The following is a 14,646-nucleotide window of genomic DNA, read 5'->3' on the forward strand; positions in this document are numbered from 1 at the left end:
TTTGGAAGACTTGGGCCCCTAGCAAATGTCGGTTTTTTCTTTGGCTTGTGGCTCACAACAAGTGTTGGACAGCAGATAGATTGGCCAAACGAGGATTGACTCAGTCGCTTCTTTGTCCGTTCTGTGATCAACATGATGAGTCTATCAACCATCTGCTGGTGGGCTGCTCCTTTGCGCGACATTTCTGGTTTGAGTTGCTAAGGTCTTTTGGTTTACAGGACTTTTCTCCAGGACAGGACATAGAAGATTTTGATCATTGGTGGTGTTCCAATAGTGCTCGGTTGGGGGGTCTGAGTAAGAAGGGCTTTGACTCTTTGGTCGCTTTAGGCGCTTGGATGTTATGGAAGCATAGAAATGGTGTTGTCTTCAATGGCTCCCACCCAAACTTGGTGGTGGCCATTCGGCTGGCTAGGGAGGAAGCTCTCTTGTGGTCTTTGGCTGGGGCTAAAGGTTTTTCTTACCTCCTAGCTCAAAGTCGGGTGGTTTAGTTTTTCTCTGTTTTAGTCTTGGGGTGGCTGTCAGCTGACAGACGCTCTGTCCCTGCCCTGCTCCAGGTGGGGCTCTGTGTGTGTGTGTATAGGTGTGTGTGTGTTTGTGTGTGTGTGTCTGTGTTTTTGTGTGGGTTGTACTGTCTGTTCGGGGTTCTTTTTCCCCTTTTCTTCTTAATATATTGATGCGCAGCTCTCCTGCGTGTTCGAGAAAAAAATGATAGATGGGAAGAAGAAGGAGAACAAGATATTGCCTCTGAGTTAGTGATGTTTGATCGGTTAGGATTGCTAGCAGAAGATGAACGTGAAACTACTCAAAGGCAAGATGCTTTTACAGTAGACCATTTGGTGCACGCCGAAGCGATGAATTTAATGATAAAACAGCTGCATTGCCCTGTTGTCGGCGTTTCGAGACAGGGGGGTCCCTAAGCCGACGAGTGAGTGTGCTGCGTGCCCCAGCCCAGATGGGTCGAGCGCGTGGGCGAGCGCGGAGGGGGGAGAGGCGAGGCGGCCGGAGCCGAGCGTGAGAGAGGTGGAAGTCCCGCGGCCTTCGTGTTCGTCCCGCGCCCAGGTCAGGTGCGCTTGCAGTAGGGGGGTTACAAGCGTCCACGCGGGTGAGGGAAGCGAGCGGCCCCAAGAGAGCGCCTGTCCCGTCCTCGGTCCCGCGCGACCAACCTCCTCTGAGAAGGCCCTGGTCCTTCCTTTTATAGTCGTAAGGAGAGGACCCAGGTGTACAATGGGGATGTAGCAGAGTGCTACGTGTCTAGCGGAGGGAGAGCTAGTGCCCTAGGTACATGCCGATGTGGCAGCCGGAGAGATCTGGGCATCCTGCTGGCGTGATGTCGTGGCTATCGGAGGTGCGGCGGGGCCTGATGGAGGGACAGCTGTTGGAGCGGTCGAGTCCCTGCTGACGTTGTCCTGCTGCCGTAAGAGAGCTGGGGGTCGCCGTCGTCATAGAGCTCGTGGAGCGCCATCATTGCCCCTCTGGCGGAGCTGGCCGGACGAGACGCCGGTCTTGTTCTCCGTGACCCGAGTCGATTCGGGGTAGGGTGATGATGACGTTTCCTGTTGACGTGGCGGTCTGTGCTCTAGGCAGGGCGACGTGGGGTTTCCTCCGAAGCCGAGGTTGAGTCTTGCCTTCAGTTGCCGTGGCCGAGCCCGAGCCAGGGGGTCGGGCGAGGCGGAAGTCGTCCGGCCGAGGCCAGGGCGGAGTCCGAGCCCTGGGGTCGGGCGAGGCGGAGTTTCGTCGTCTTCCGGGTCTTAGCCTGAGTCCGAGCCCTGGGGTCGGGCGGAGCGGAGTTCGCCGTCTTCCGGGTCTTAGCCCAAGTCCGAGCCCTGGGGTCGGGCGGAGCGGAGTTCGCCGTCTTCCGGGTCTTAGCCTGAGTCCGAGCCCTGGGGTCGGGCGGAGCGGAGTTCGCCGTCTTCCGGGTCTTAGCCCGAGTCCGAGCCCTGGGGTCGGGCGGAGCGGAGTTCGCCGTCTTCCTGGTCTTAGCCCGAGTCCGAGCCCTGGGGTCGGGCGGAGCGGAGTTCGCCGTCTTCCGGGTCTTAGCCCGAGTCCGAGCCCTGGGGTCGGGCGGAGCGGAGTTCGCCGTCTTCCGGGTCTTAGCCCGAGTCCGAGCCCTGGGGTCGGGCGGAGCGGAGTTCGCCGTCTTCCGGGTCTTAGCCCGAGTCCGAGCCCTGGGGTCGGGCGGAGCGGAGTTCGCCGTCTTCCGGGTCTTAGCCCGAGTCCGAGCCCTGGGGTCGGGCGGAGCGGAGTTCGCCGTGGCGCCTTTGGCAAGGCCTAATTGCCTGTCAGACTCACTCTGTCGAGTGGCACTGCAGTCGGAGTGGCGCAGGCGGCGCTGTCCTTCTGTCAGACTGGCCAGTGGAGCGGTGGAGTGACGGCGGTCATCTCGGCTCTGCCGGGGGCGCGTGTCAGGATAGAGGTGTCAGGCCACCTTTGCGTTAAATGCCCCTGCAATTTGGTCAGTCGGTGTGGTGATTTAGTCAAGGTTGCTTCTGAGCGAAGCCAAGGCCTTGGGCAAGCCGGTGATGTGTCCGCCATAAAAAGGGGGGCCTCGGGCGAGACGGAAGTCTCTCGAGGTCGGCTGCCTTCGGCCGAGGCTAGGCTCGGGTGAAGCGTGATCGAGTCACTCGTGTGGACTGATCCCTGACTTAATCGTGCCCATCAGGCCTTTGCAGCTTTATGCTGATGGGGGTTACCAGCTGAGAATTAGGCGTCTTGAGGGTACCCCTAATTATGGTCCCCGACAGTAGCCCCCGAGCCTCGAAGGGAGTGTTAGCACTCGCTTGGAGGCTTTCGTCGCACTTTTTTGCAAGGGGACCAGCCTTTCTCGGTTGCATTTCGTTCCGGTGGGTGCGCGCGAGCGCACCCGCCGGGTGTAGCCCCCGAGGCCTCGGAGGAGTGGTTACACTCCTTCGAGGTCTTAATACTTCGCTTTACGCTTCGGCTGGTCTGGTCGTTCCCTCATGCGAACTGGCCGTAGCCCGGGTGCACGGTCGGGGCCCAAGCTCTCGGGCTGGTATGTTGACGCTGTCAACGATTTGGCCGGAGCCGGTTTTTGCGAGAGCAGCCCCCGAGCCTCTGCACAGGGCGAGAGGACGATCAGGGACAGACTCGGCTTTTTACATACGCCCCTACGTCGCCTTTCCGCAAGGAGGAGGGGGGGAGTGCGCCATGTTACCCTCGATGGGCACCGAACATGGTGTCTCCGGTGAGCTGCAAGCGGGTAATCCGAGTGGACGTCCGTGCCCCGTTCGTTGGGGGTCGGCTAGGGGCCCAGAGGCACGCCCAAAAGTACCTGCGGGTGACTTGCCGGACCCGGTCCCCTGGCGACGGGGTCCGAGGGCTCGATGCCTCCCTCCGATGGGATTCCGTTACAAGATCGTTCCCGCTGGTCTCGGATATGTCCTAGGGTACCTCGGGAGCGCAGCCCGAGCCTCGGTTATGTATCGAACGTACCCCTGGTCATCCCTCGCTCGGTGTCTGAGGCGACTGTGAACCCTTCGGGGGCCAGCCTTCGAACCCCTGATCAGTAATGGGCGCGGAGCCCGAGTAGCCTGAGGCGGCCATGGAGCCCTTCGGGGGGCTGGCCTTCGAACCCCTGACCAGTAGTGGGTGTCGGGCCCACGCGATCTGAGGCGGCTGTTGAACCCTCGGGGGGCCAGCCTTCGAACCCCTGATCAGTAATGAGGGGCGCGGAGCCCGGTTCCTTCGCGGAGAAGGATCCCTCTCGGGGTATCCCCCTTCCCCGGTCCCTGTTGCAAGAGATAGAGAAAGAGGAAAACGGAAAAGGATACGAAATCAGACGACGTGGCGTACCTTTTCTGACGCGGTTATTAAGGCGAAGGTGAAGCGTCGCGCGCTCCTCCCGCCAGAAGCGCCGCGTGTCCCGCCGCGGAGTTAATGCGACGGGGCGAGTGGTTGGCGGGGCGGCCGTTGCGCGCGGGTGATCCGTTCGAGGAACGGGTCACGGGTGCACCGTCTTCACACCGTGAGAGGAGGCTCTCTTGCTGTCTCAGGATGGGACGTGAGCCTGGCTGACGACGTGACCGCTGCGCCCGCCCGCCTGCCACCGCTATTACTGCCGGCCCACTTTCGGTCGCTTTGACCAACGCGCCAGTCTGGCGCTGTTGGGTCGCCTCGAGTCGTGGCATAGGCTTCGCAACCGAAGAGGCGCGATGGTGGCACAAGTGGCGGTGCGGTTGCTTGCATGCAGCAACTGGCGTGCCGGTTGCTCGACGCGTGGGCCTGGGTTCCAAGCTGGCGTGTCAGAAGTCGGAGAAGCGCGTCCATCTGGCGCGGTTGCATGCCGCCTGCATGGCTGCCCGCCCCTTCTGCCCGTTGGTCTGGGCGAAAATGGGGGGTCGCCTGTAACCGCTGGACGGTCGTGCGCACCATGCGTGGCGGTTTGGCTTCTTCTGCCCTGAGCCGGCTTGCATGACATGCGGGACCCAGCCCCCGAGTCGCAGGGGAGGGCCTTGGAGCGTGTTGGAGAAGACTCGGCCCGCGGCGCCTGGGGGCGCACGTAGGGGGAGTTGCCTTTAAAAGGAGGGAGGCTCCTTTCGTAAGGCGACCATGTCTTCTTCCTCCCTTAAGCGCCGGGTCTTCCCGTCTTCCAAGCCCCCGGATGGGGGATATCCGCCGCCTTTCCGCCTCCTCGTCGGAGGGACGCAACTCCATGGGAGTTGGTACCTCTCAGCCATCGTTCGACTTCAAGGATTTTCATCATGCTGCCCGGCTGCTCCCCTCCGCCGGCGGTCACCTGAGATGGCGACCTCCGACTTGATGGTGAGGGAAAGCGAGCCGGGCCGCGACCTCTTCCTCTCCCTCAGCCTCAAGGATTTTCATCGCCAGGGCTGGGGAGGGGAGTGCGCCGAGTTGAGGTCGGCCCCCGCGTGGGCGGCAGCCCGCTCCTTCACTCAGTGATCGGAGGGAAAGGCGGCCGTCGCCCGTGGCGCTGGCAGCTGCAGCGTGCCTGGCCTTCAGGCGTGAGTGGCTTCGGAGCCACTCGCGGCGCCGGCATCCGCCGCGGCAGCTTGAAGAAGTTCTCCCGCCGGCGAGATGGCCGGGGCCGACCGCGGGCTGACCTCCGACTCTATGGCCTTCTGCCCGTCCTTGCCTCACAAGTTTTGGCATGGGCGGGGGCTTCCTGGCAGCGGCATCGAGCCCGAGGCTGGCACTGCCGCTGCTTGGTCCCTCGGAGCAGAAGGCGTTGTTGTCGCTGCTGCTGGAGCGGGCGACGGCGCACCACTCGTCGGCCTTCCGTTGCTCCGCAGGCCTTCCCCCTCGGAGTGGGGTTGTCTGTACCTGCGGAGGGGGAACCGGAGTTCCGTTTGTAATGGCACTTCGAATGCCAGTGAGTTCGTTCATTGTGGCTGTCGAGGCCTGAACGTGTATGTAATTTTGGCACGGAGCCGTGTTTTTTCCTCATTTCCGAGCACTAAGTCTCGCCTGTTTTATTATCTGAACCGCTTTACCAAGCATGAGTTGCCCCGTGTCAGGGTGACGGGTGAGGTATCCGTATCCCGGAGGCGTAGGAACCCCTCGGCCCGTTCGGCCTTGTTACGTGAGGCTCTTCTAGCTTTGTTGAAGGGACCCCTCGGCCGCCCTTTGGTGGATCGAGGCCGGGGGTAGCGATATCAGTATGAACAGAGGCGGAGTTGGCTCGAGAATGGGGAACCTGGTTGGCCGGAGCCTAGCCGTGTCGCCCGTCAGCGGTGCCGACGCCCAAGTCGGTCAGTCGAGGCCTCGGATCGGGCTAGCGCCCTTGGAAGCCGGTTGCCCGAGGCCCCAGGGGTAACCGGTTGAGCCGCCTGCTCGGGCCGGATTCCTGGAGGAGCCCCTGGACCTCGGCGCCGCCCGAGGCTGGGTCGGGCTTTGCTGTAGACGTCGTCGATGCCGAGGGTGCTACGGCTCCCTTCGGCGTGAAGACCCGAGCCTGCAGGATCAGATCATCTTGTAGCGTGCGCTTTCTGCGGCCGCCGAGGCCAGAAGAACACGCCCTCGCCGCGCTTGCGAAGCTGCGTCCTTTTTTCCTCTTGTTTCGAGCATCTGGACTCTGTCGGTAACAGGGATGTTTGTGTGAGCGAGAGTTGCTTTTCGCGGAAGGGACGAGTGAGGTATCCGTATCCCAGAGGCGTGGGAATCCCTCGGCTCGGTCGGCCTTGCCGCTTACGCGTACTTTCACCCGTCCATGAGGCCCTGTCCCCGATTTAGTCGAGAAAGCTTGAAGGACTGCTTCGGCAGGAGAGCTTCCGAACGTGATGACTCGTTCGGTCCACGGAGTCGCTTTATCCGAGCGCAAGTTACTTATCGCAGAAGGGGACAAGTGAGGTATCCGTATCCCGGAGGCGTAGGAGTCCCTCGGCTCGGTCAGCCTTGGCTGCTTACGTGTACCTCGTCGTTTCCAGGATCCGCTTTCCAAAGTAGTCAAGAAGCACGGAAGAAATCCTGCTAAAAAGAGGTCCTTTTTCGAGGAAAAAATTCGACGCAGAGGGGGTCTCCCCCCTTTTAGCCCCCGAGGGAGGGTCGGGCTTTGCCGAGGCTAGGCCGACCCTTCCTTGACAACTAAACTTTGCGTAGGTGCGAGGTATGTGAACAACTTGAAAACATCTTAAGGGTAGAAGCGACGTAGCTGTTTGATGTTCCAAGCGTTGCCGTAGATCTCGCCTTGATTGTTGGCCAGCTTGTATGTTCCGGGCTTCAGAACTTTGGCGATGACGAACGGCCCTTCCCAGGGGGGCGTGAGCTTGTGCCTCCCTCGGGCGTCTTGTCGCAGCCGAAGCACCAGGTCGCCCACCTGGAGTTCTCGGGACCGGACCCCTCGGGCGTGGTAACGTCGCAGGGACTGTTGGTACCGCGCCGAGTGTAGTAAGGCCCTGTCCCGAGCTTCCTCCAATTGGTCTAGCGATTCCTCTCGGCTGGCTTGGTTGCTTTGCTCGGTGTAGGCCTTCGCCCTTGGGGAGCCGTATTCCAGGTCAGTGGGCAGGATAGCTTCAGCCCCGTAGACCAGGAAAAACGGCGTGAAGCCCGTGGCACGACTCGGCGTCGTCCTTAGGCTCCAGACCACCGAGGGGAGTTCCTTCATCCATCGCCTGCCGAACTGGTTGAGGTCGTTGTAGATCCGAGGCTTGAGCCCTTGTAGAATCATGCCGTTGGCACGCTCTACTTGCCCATTCGACATGGGATGAGCCACGGCGGCCCAGTCCACCCGGATATGGTGATCCTCGCAAAAATCCAAGAATTTTTTGCCGGTGAACTGGGTGCCATTGTCGGTGATGATGGAGTTCGGGACCCCGAAGCGATGGATGATGTTGGTGAAGAATGCCACCGCCTGCTCGGACCTGATGCTGTTCAGAGGTCGGACCTCGATCCACTTGGAGAATTTGTCGATGGCGACCAGCAGGTGCGTGTAGCCCCCGGGCGCCTTTTGCAAGGGACCGACGAGGTCCGGACCCCATACAGCGAAGGGCCAGGTGATGGGTATTGTCTGCAGAGCCTGAGCGGGCAGGTGTGTCCGCTTCGCATAGAATTGGCACCCTTCGCAGGTGCGGACAATTCTAGTGGCGTCAGCCACCGCCGTTGGCCAGTAGAAGCCTTGCCGGAAAGCATTTCCAACAAGGGCTCGGGGTGCTGCGTGGTGGCCGCAAGCCCCCGAGTGTACTTCTTGCAGCAGTTCCCGACCTTCGGCGATGGAGATGCATCGCTGGTGGATGCCCGAGGGGCTGCGATGGTAGAGCTCCTCTTCGTCGCCCAGCAAGACGAATGACTTGGCGCGTCGCGCTACCCGCCGAGCCTCGACTTGGTCGAGGGGTAGCTCTCCTCGACGGAGATATTGCAGGTACGGGGCCTGCCAATCCTTGTCTGGCGTGGCCCCGCTCTGCCCTTCCTCGACGTTCAATGCCCCGCCCTCGGGGGCCGAGAGTACCTCGGGCTGGGCCGAGGGTGCCTCGGGCTGAGCCGAGGGTACCTCGGGCTGAGCCGAGGGTACCTCGGGCTGAGCCGAGGGTACCTCGGGCTGAGCCGAGGATACCTCGGGCGCGTCGTCGAGCTTGACGGAGGGTTGATGCAGATCCCGGGAGAAGACGTCCGGGGGGGACTGTCGTTCGCCCCGAGGCTATCTTCGCCAGCTCGTCTGCGGTTTCGTTGTAGCGCCGAGCGATATGGTTGAGCTCGAGCCCGAAGAACTTGTCTTCCAGGCGCCGAACCTCGTCGCAGTAGGCCTCCATCTTCGGGTCGCGGCAGTGGGAGTTCTTCATGACTTGGTCGATGACGAGCTGCGAATCACCGCGGGCGTCGAGGCGTCTGACCCCTAGCTCGATGGCGATCCGCAATCCGTTGACCAGAGCTTCGTACTCGGCCACATTGTTGGACGCCGGGAAGTGGAGGCGCAGCACGTAGCGCAAGTGCTTTCCGAGGGGCGAGATGAAGAGCAGGCCCGCACCGGCCCCCGTCTTCATCAGCGACCCGTCGAAAAACATGGTCCAGAGCTCCGGTTGGATCGGAGTCGTTGGTAGTTGGGTATCGACCCATTCAGCCACGAAATCCGCCAACACTTGGGACTTGATGGCCTTCCGAGGGGCGAACGAGATCGTTTCGCCCATGATCTCCACTGCCCACTTTGCGATCCTGCCCGAGGCCTCTCGGCACTGGATGATCTCCCCTAGGGGGAAGGATGACACCACAGTCACCGGATGGGACTCGAAGTAGTGTCGTAACTTCCGCCTCGTCAGGATCACAGCATACAGCAGCTTTTGAACTTGTGGGTAGCGGATCTTAGTCTCGGACAGCACTTCGCTGATGAAGTAAACCGGCCTCTGAACGGGCAATGTATGCCCTTCCTCCTGCCTTTCGACCACAATCGCGGCGCTAACCACCTGAGTGGTCGCGGCGACGTAGACCAAGAGGGTTTCTCCGTCCGCCGGCGGCACCAAGACTGGCGCCTTTGTAAGGAGCGCCTTTAGGTTGCCGAGGGCTTCCTCGGCCTCAGGGGTCCAAACAAAACACTCGGCTTTCCTTAAAAGGCGGTACAGGGGCAGACCTCTTTCGCCGAGGCGTGAGATGAAGCGGCTCAGGGCCGCGAGGCATCCCATGACCCTCTGTACCCCTTTTAAGTCCTTGATGGGCCCCATGCTGGTGATGGCCGCGATCTTCTCCGGGTTGGCCTCGATGCCTCGCTCAGAGACGATGAACCCTAGGAGCATGCCTCGGGGCACCCCGAAGACACACTTCTCAGGATTAAGCTTGACTCCTTTCGCCTTGAGACACCGGAATGTCACTTCAAGGTCGGAGAGGAGGTTGGGAGCCTTCCGTGTCTTGACTACGGTGTCATCGACGTAGGCCTCGACTGTGCGACCGATGTGTTCGCCGAACACATGGTTCATGCACCGCTGGTACGTCGCGCCTGCATTCCTCAGGCCGAACGGCATGGTGACGTAGCAGTACATGCCGAACGGCGTGATGAAAGAAGTCACGAGCTGGTCGGACTCTTTCATCCGGATCTGGTGATACCCCGAGTAGGCATCGAGGAAGGACAGGGTTTCGCACCCAGCAGTGGAATCCACGATTTGGTCGATGCGAGGCAGAGGGTAGGGAACCTTCGGACATGCTTTGTTGAGACCAGTGTAGTCTACACACATCCGCCATTTCCCCCCTTTCTTCCTCACAAGCACAGGGTTGGCAAGCCATTCGGGATGGAATACCTCTTTGATGAACCCTGCCGCCATTAGCTTGTGGATCTCTTCGCCAATCGCTCTGCGCTTCTCCTCGTCGAATTGGCGCAGAGGCTGTCTGACGGGTCGGGCTCCGGCCCGAATATCCAGCGAGTGCTCGGCGACATCCCTCGGTATGCCGGGCATGTCCGAGGGACTCCACGCAAAGACGTCGGCGTTTGCGCGGAGAAAGTCGACGAGCACTGCTTCCTATTTGGGGTCGAGCCCGGAACCGACCCGGATCTGCTTGGTGGTGTCGCCGCTGGGGTCGAGGGGGACGGCCTTGGCCGTCTCCGCTGGCTCGAAGTTGCCGGCATGGCGCTTCACGTCTGGGACCTCCTTGGAGAGGTTCTCCAGGCCGGCGATGAGGGCCTCGGACTCGGCGAGGGCCTCGGCATACTCCACGCACTCCACGTCGCATTCGAACGCGTGTTTGTACGTGGGGCCGACGGTGATGACCCCGTTGGGGCCCGGCATCTTGAGCTTCAGGTAGGTGTAGTTGGGGACGGCCATGAACTTCGCGTAGCATGGCCTCCCTAACACGGCGTGGTAGGTTCCTCGGAACCCGACCACTTCGAACGTCAGGGTCTCCCTTCGGAAGTTGGAGGGTGTCCCGAAGCAGACTGGGAGGTCGAGTCGCCCGAGGGGCTGGACGCGCTTCCCAGGGATGATCCCGTGGAAGGGCGCAGCGCCTGCTCGGACGGTGGACGGATCGACGCGCAGGAGCTTGAGGGTCTCGGCGTAGATGATGTTGAGGCAGCTGCCCCCGTCCATCAGGACCTTGGTGAGCCTGACATCGCCGACAACAGGGTCGACGACGAGCGGGTATTTCCCCGGGCTCGGCACATGGTCGGGGTGGTCGGCTCGGTCGAAAGTGATGGGCTTGTCGGACCAGTCTAGGTAGATTGGCGCCGCCACCTTCACCGAGCAGACCTCCCGGCGCTCTTGCTTGCGGTGCCGAGCCGAGGCATTCGCCGCATGCCCTCCGTAGATCATGAAGCAGTCGCGGACCTCGGGGAATTCTCCTGCTTGGTGATCTTCGTTCTTGTCGTCGTCGCGGGCCCTGCCACCCTCGGCGGGTGGCCCGGCCCTGTGGAAATGACGCCGAAGCATAACACACTCCTCGAGGGTGTACTTGACGGGCCCCTGATGGTAGGGGCACGGCTCCTTGAGCATCTTGTCGAAGAGGTTTGCACCTCCGGGGGGCTTCCGAGGGTTCTTATACTCGGCGGCGGCGACAAGGTCCGCGTCTGCGGCGTCGCGTTTCGATTGCGACTTCTTCTTGCCTTTCTTCTTGGCGCCGCGCGGAGCAGACGTCTCGGGAGCTTCTTCCGACGGGCGGCCCTGGGGCTGCTTGTCCTTTCGGAAGATAGCCTCGACCGCCTCCTGGCCGGAGGCGAACTTGGTGGCGATGTCCATCAGCTCGCTCGCCCTGGTGGGGGTTTTGCGACCCAGCTTGCTCACCAGGTCGCGGCAAGTGGTGCCGGCGAGGAACGCGCCTGTAAGGAAAATGGACCCCGGGCCATTTGGCTAAGTAAGTTTTGGTGTTTGATGATTAACACAATCTGTGGACTAACAAGTTTCCTAGTGTTTATGTTTGTAGTTCACAGGATGCGAGAACTACTTGGACTAAGGAATTGAGGAAAGCAACACCTCAAAAGAAGACATTAAGAAGATCAAGAAAGTCCAAGAAAGGAGGCGTGTGCTGCCTGCGGACTGTCTGTGCGTGGAGCACCGGACTGTCCGGTGGCACACCGGACTGTCCGGTGCCCACACGCCGGACTGTCCGGTGCACCTGGAAACTGCAGCCCAACGGCTAGTTCCAGGTGGCACCCGGAGTCTGCGGCGCCAACGGTCACCTGCTCTGACAGGAGTCAGACAGGCAACGGCTAGGCGCACCGGACAGGCTACAGTGCGCTGTCCGGTGCACACCGGACTGTCCGGTGTGCCGCAGAGAGCAGCAACTTTTCTCCAACGGCTACAATTGTGTTGGGGGCTATAAATACACCTCCAACCGGCCATTCTCAAGTGTGGGAACCCAAGCAACATACCAAGGCATATTGTAGACATTTCTAAGTGCTCATACACCCAAGTGCTTAATAGAATCACTCGGTGATTAGCGTAGGTGCTTTGCGAAGTGCTTAGGTTAGTTAGACCGCTTTAGCGCTTGCTCTAGGTGAACCCTAGTTAGTTGAGTGAGTTTAGACAAACCACACAACCCCTCGGCTCTTGCGCGAGCCATTGTAATTGTACCGAGTGGGGCGAGAGCCTTGCGAGACCGTGACAACCGCGTTTGTGTCACGGCCGCCACCGTGTACCGGAGGGAACGAGGCCCGCGGCGTTTCGGCCGGAAGCTCGATAGTGGAGACGGCGGGGAGCGTCCGAGAGGAGCCGGAAGCGGAGCACCACTTGCGCGTGGAGAAGGCCCGCGGCTCTCTACGGAGTTACTCGACCGTGGTGCTTGGCCCTCGCGTGGGCTTCCCTTTGCGTAGGGGCACCAACGAGGATTAGTCGGGACCTTGCGCGGTTCCGGATACCTCGGTAAAAATACCGGCGTCATCCACGAGAGTTTGCTTCTCTACTTAGCTCTTTACATTCCGCATTTATATTGAGCATTTAAGTTTCAATCTTGTAGTCATACTTATTTAGTGTAGATTGAAACTTAGCCTTTTGCGGTAGAGATAGCAACACTTAGACAAAACCTAGTTTGCACATTCTAGTTTTGATTACTTGCATAGGTTTTGCTCTAGGGATTTAATTGTGGCCTAGTTTAGTAAAAGTTTTAGAAGTCCTAATTCACCCCCCCTCTTAGGCGTCACCCGTTTCCTTCAATTGGTATCAGAACCCGGTTTGGCTCATTTGAAACGCTTTAGCTTCACCGCTAAAAGAGCCGACGCTTTTTAGAGGAAGGGATGGATACCCATAGGCCACCACACTTCGACGGCACTAACTTCCCATATTATAGTGCTAGAATGGCTTGTTACCTAGAGGCTGTTGATCTAGGTGTTTGGAGAGTCACTCGTGACGGGATGAAACCCCTCAAGAATCCCGAGAAACCCACCACGAGTGAGGAAAAAGAAATTCATTTAAATGCTAGAGCCAAAAATTGCTTGTATGAATCTCTTAGCATGGATATTTTTAATCAAGTATTTACCTTGAAAACTGCTAATGAGATTTGGCTAAAATTGCATGAGCTCCATGACGGCACATCCAATGTCCGTGAGCAAAAACATTGCCTAGTCTTAAATGAGTATAATTCTTTTGCTATGAAAGATGATGAGCTTGTTAGAGACATGTATTCTCGTTTGAATCTAATAATCAATGAGCTCAACTCTATTGGCATTAATAAGCTAGGTGATGCGGACATTGTGAGGAAGATTATCTCCCTGCTACCACAACAAAGATATGGGAGCATCATCACCATCCTTCACAACATGGAGGACTTGAGCAACATAACCCCGACCATTGTGATTGGGAAAATCGCGGCTTTTGAGATGTCGCGAAAAATGAGTCGGGGAGAGGAGCCAACTTCCTCAAGGCCATATGCTTTTGCATGTGATGAAAGGAAGGGCAAAAATAAGGCTCCCACTCCAAGTTCCTCAAGTGAAGAAGAGGAAGAAGAAGGAAGTGATGATGATGAAGATAATCAACCATGCACATCATCCTCCGAGGACGAAGAGACAATCCGACGCGTCGGAAAGGTAATGGGGATGATCCGCAAGATTAATCTAATGGGTGTGCCCCTGCAGGTCGAGGATCTTCTCTTTAACATTGACAGGAAAAAGCAAAGGAAGAGAGGATGCTTCGCATGTGGGGAGAAGGGCCACTTCAGGGACAACTGTCCAAATATGGCCAAACCCAAAAAGGAGAGGAGCAAAGGCAAGGCGCTAACAAGTGTTAGAACGTGGGATGATTCTTCAAGTGAAGATGAACCTCCAAGGACGCGCAGCCACCGGTCCTCGTCACGATCATCACGGTCATCACACAAATGCCTTATGGCAAGAGGTAACAAAATCACTCCATCCTCTAGTGATGAAAGTAGTAGTGATGATGAAGGTGAGGGAAAAGCCTCTCTAGATGAGCTTGCGGAAGCCGTAGAATTTTTCCAGGATGTTTGCACTAAGCAAAAAGCTCAACTTAAAACTTTGAAAAACAAGTTGGTTAGCTCTCAAAATGATTACAAAGGTTTGCTAGAAAAATTTGAAACTTTTGCAAACTTAAATAGTGAGCTATCAACTAAAATTGAGCTATTGGAATCTAGTGCTCCATCCACTGCTACCGATGATAGCCTTATTAAAAAGAATGAAAGACTTAAGGCTAAGTTAGCTAGCTCCCAAGAAACTATTGAAAATTTGCTAGAGAAAATGGAAATTCTTAGCATACACAATAATGAGCTAACTACTAAGCTAGAAAACATTGGTAGCACCCCAGCAGCATCTTTAGTTGAAATTCCTGAAATAATTAAGAAAGATGCTTCTACTTCCTGCTTTGATTTAATTGATGATTCTAACCCCTGCAACCAAGTTGTTGTTGAGAATATTGTTGTAGAGACATGTTCTGATGAGGTTGCAAAGGAAAATGAACAATTAAAGCAAGAAGTGGCTCGTCTTGGCAAGGCTTTGTATGACAAGAAAGGCAAAGCCAAACAAATACGACCTCCACAGGATAACACCACTGCGGGAGTGAACAAGCCTGTAGAGGGAGAAACTGTGATTTGTAGGCTGTGCCACAAGGAAGGCCACAAGTCTTTCCAATGCAAGGCGATGACCGGGGATAAACAAAGGCAAAAGCTCAAGCAAAAGCCATCAAGCAAAATCTCCAACACCTACATCAAAAAGGTGAACAAAAAGGATGCTACACCATATTTGATCAAGAAGAAAAAGAATGGAAAGGTGATAGCAATCAAGGCCAACAAGCAAGCCAACAAAGGAAAGGGGGCCAAACG

The sequence above is a fragment of the Zea mays genome, chromosome 10, assembly GCF_902167145.1.
Source record: "Zea mays cultivar B73 chromosome 10, Zm-B73-REFERENCE-NAM-5.0, whole genome shotgun sequence".
Lineage (NCBI taxonomy): Eukaryota > Viridiplantae > Streptophyta > Magnoliopsida > Poales > Poaceae > Zea > Zea mays.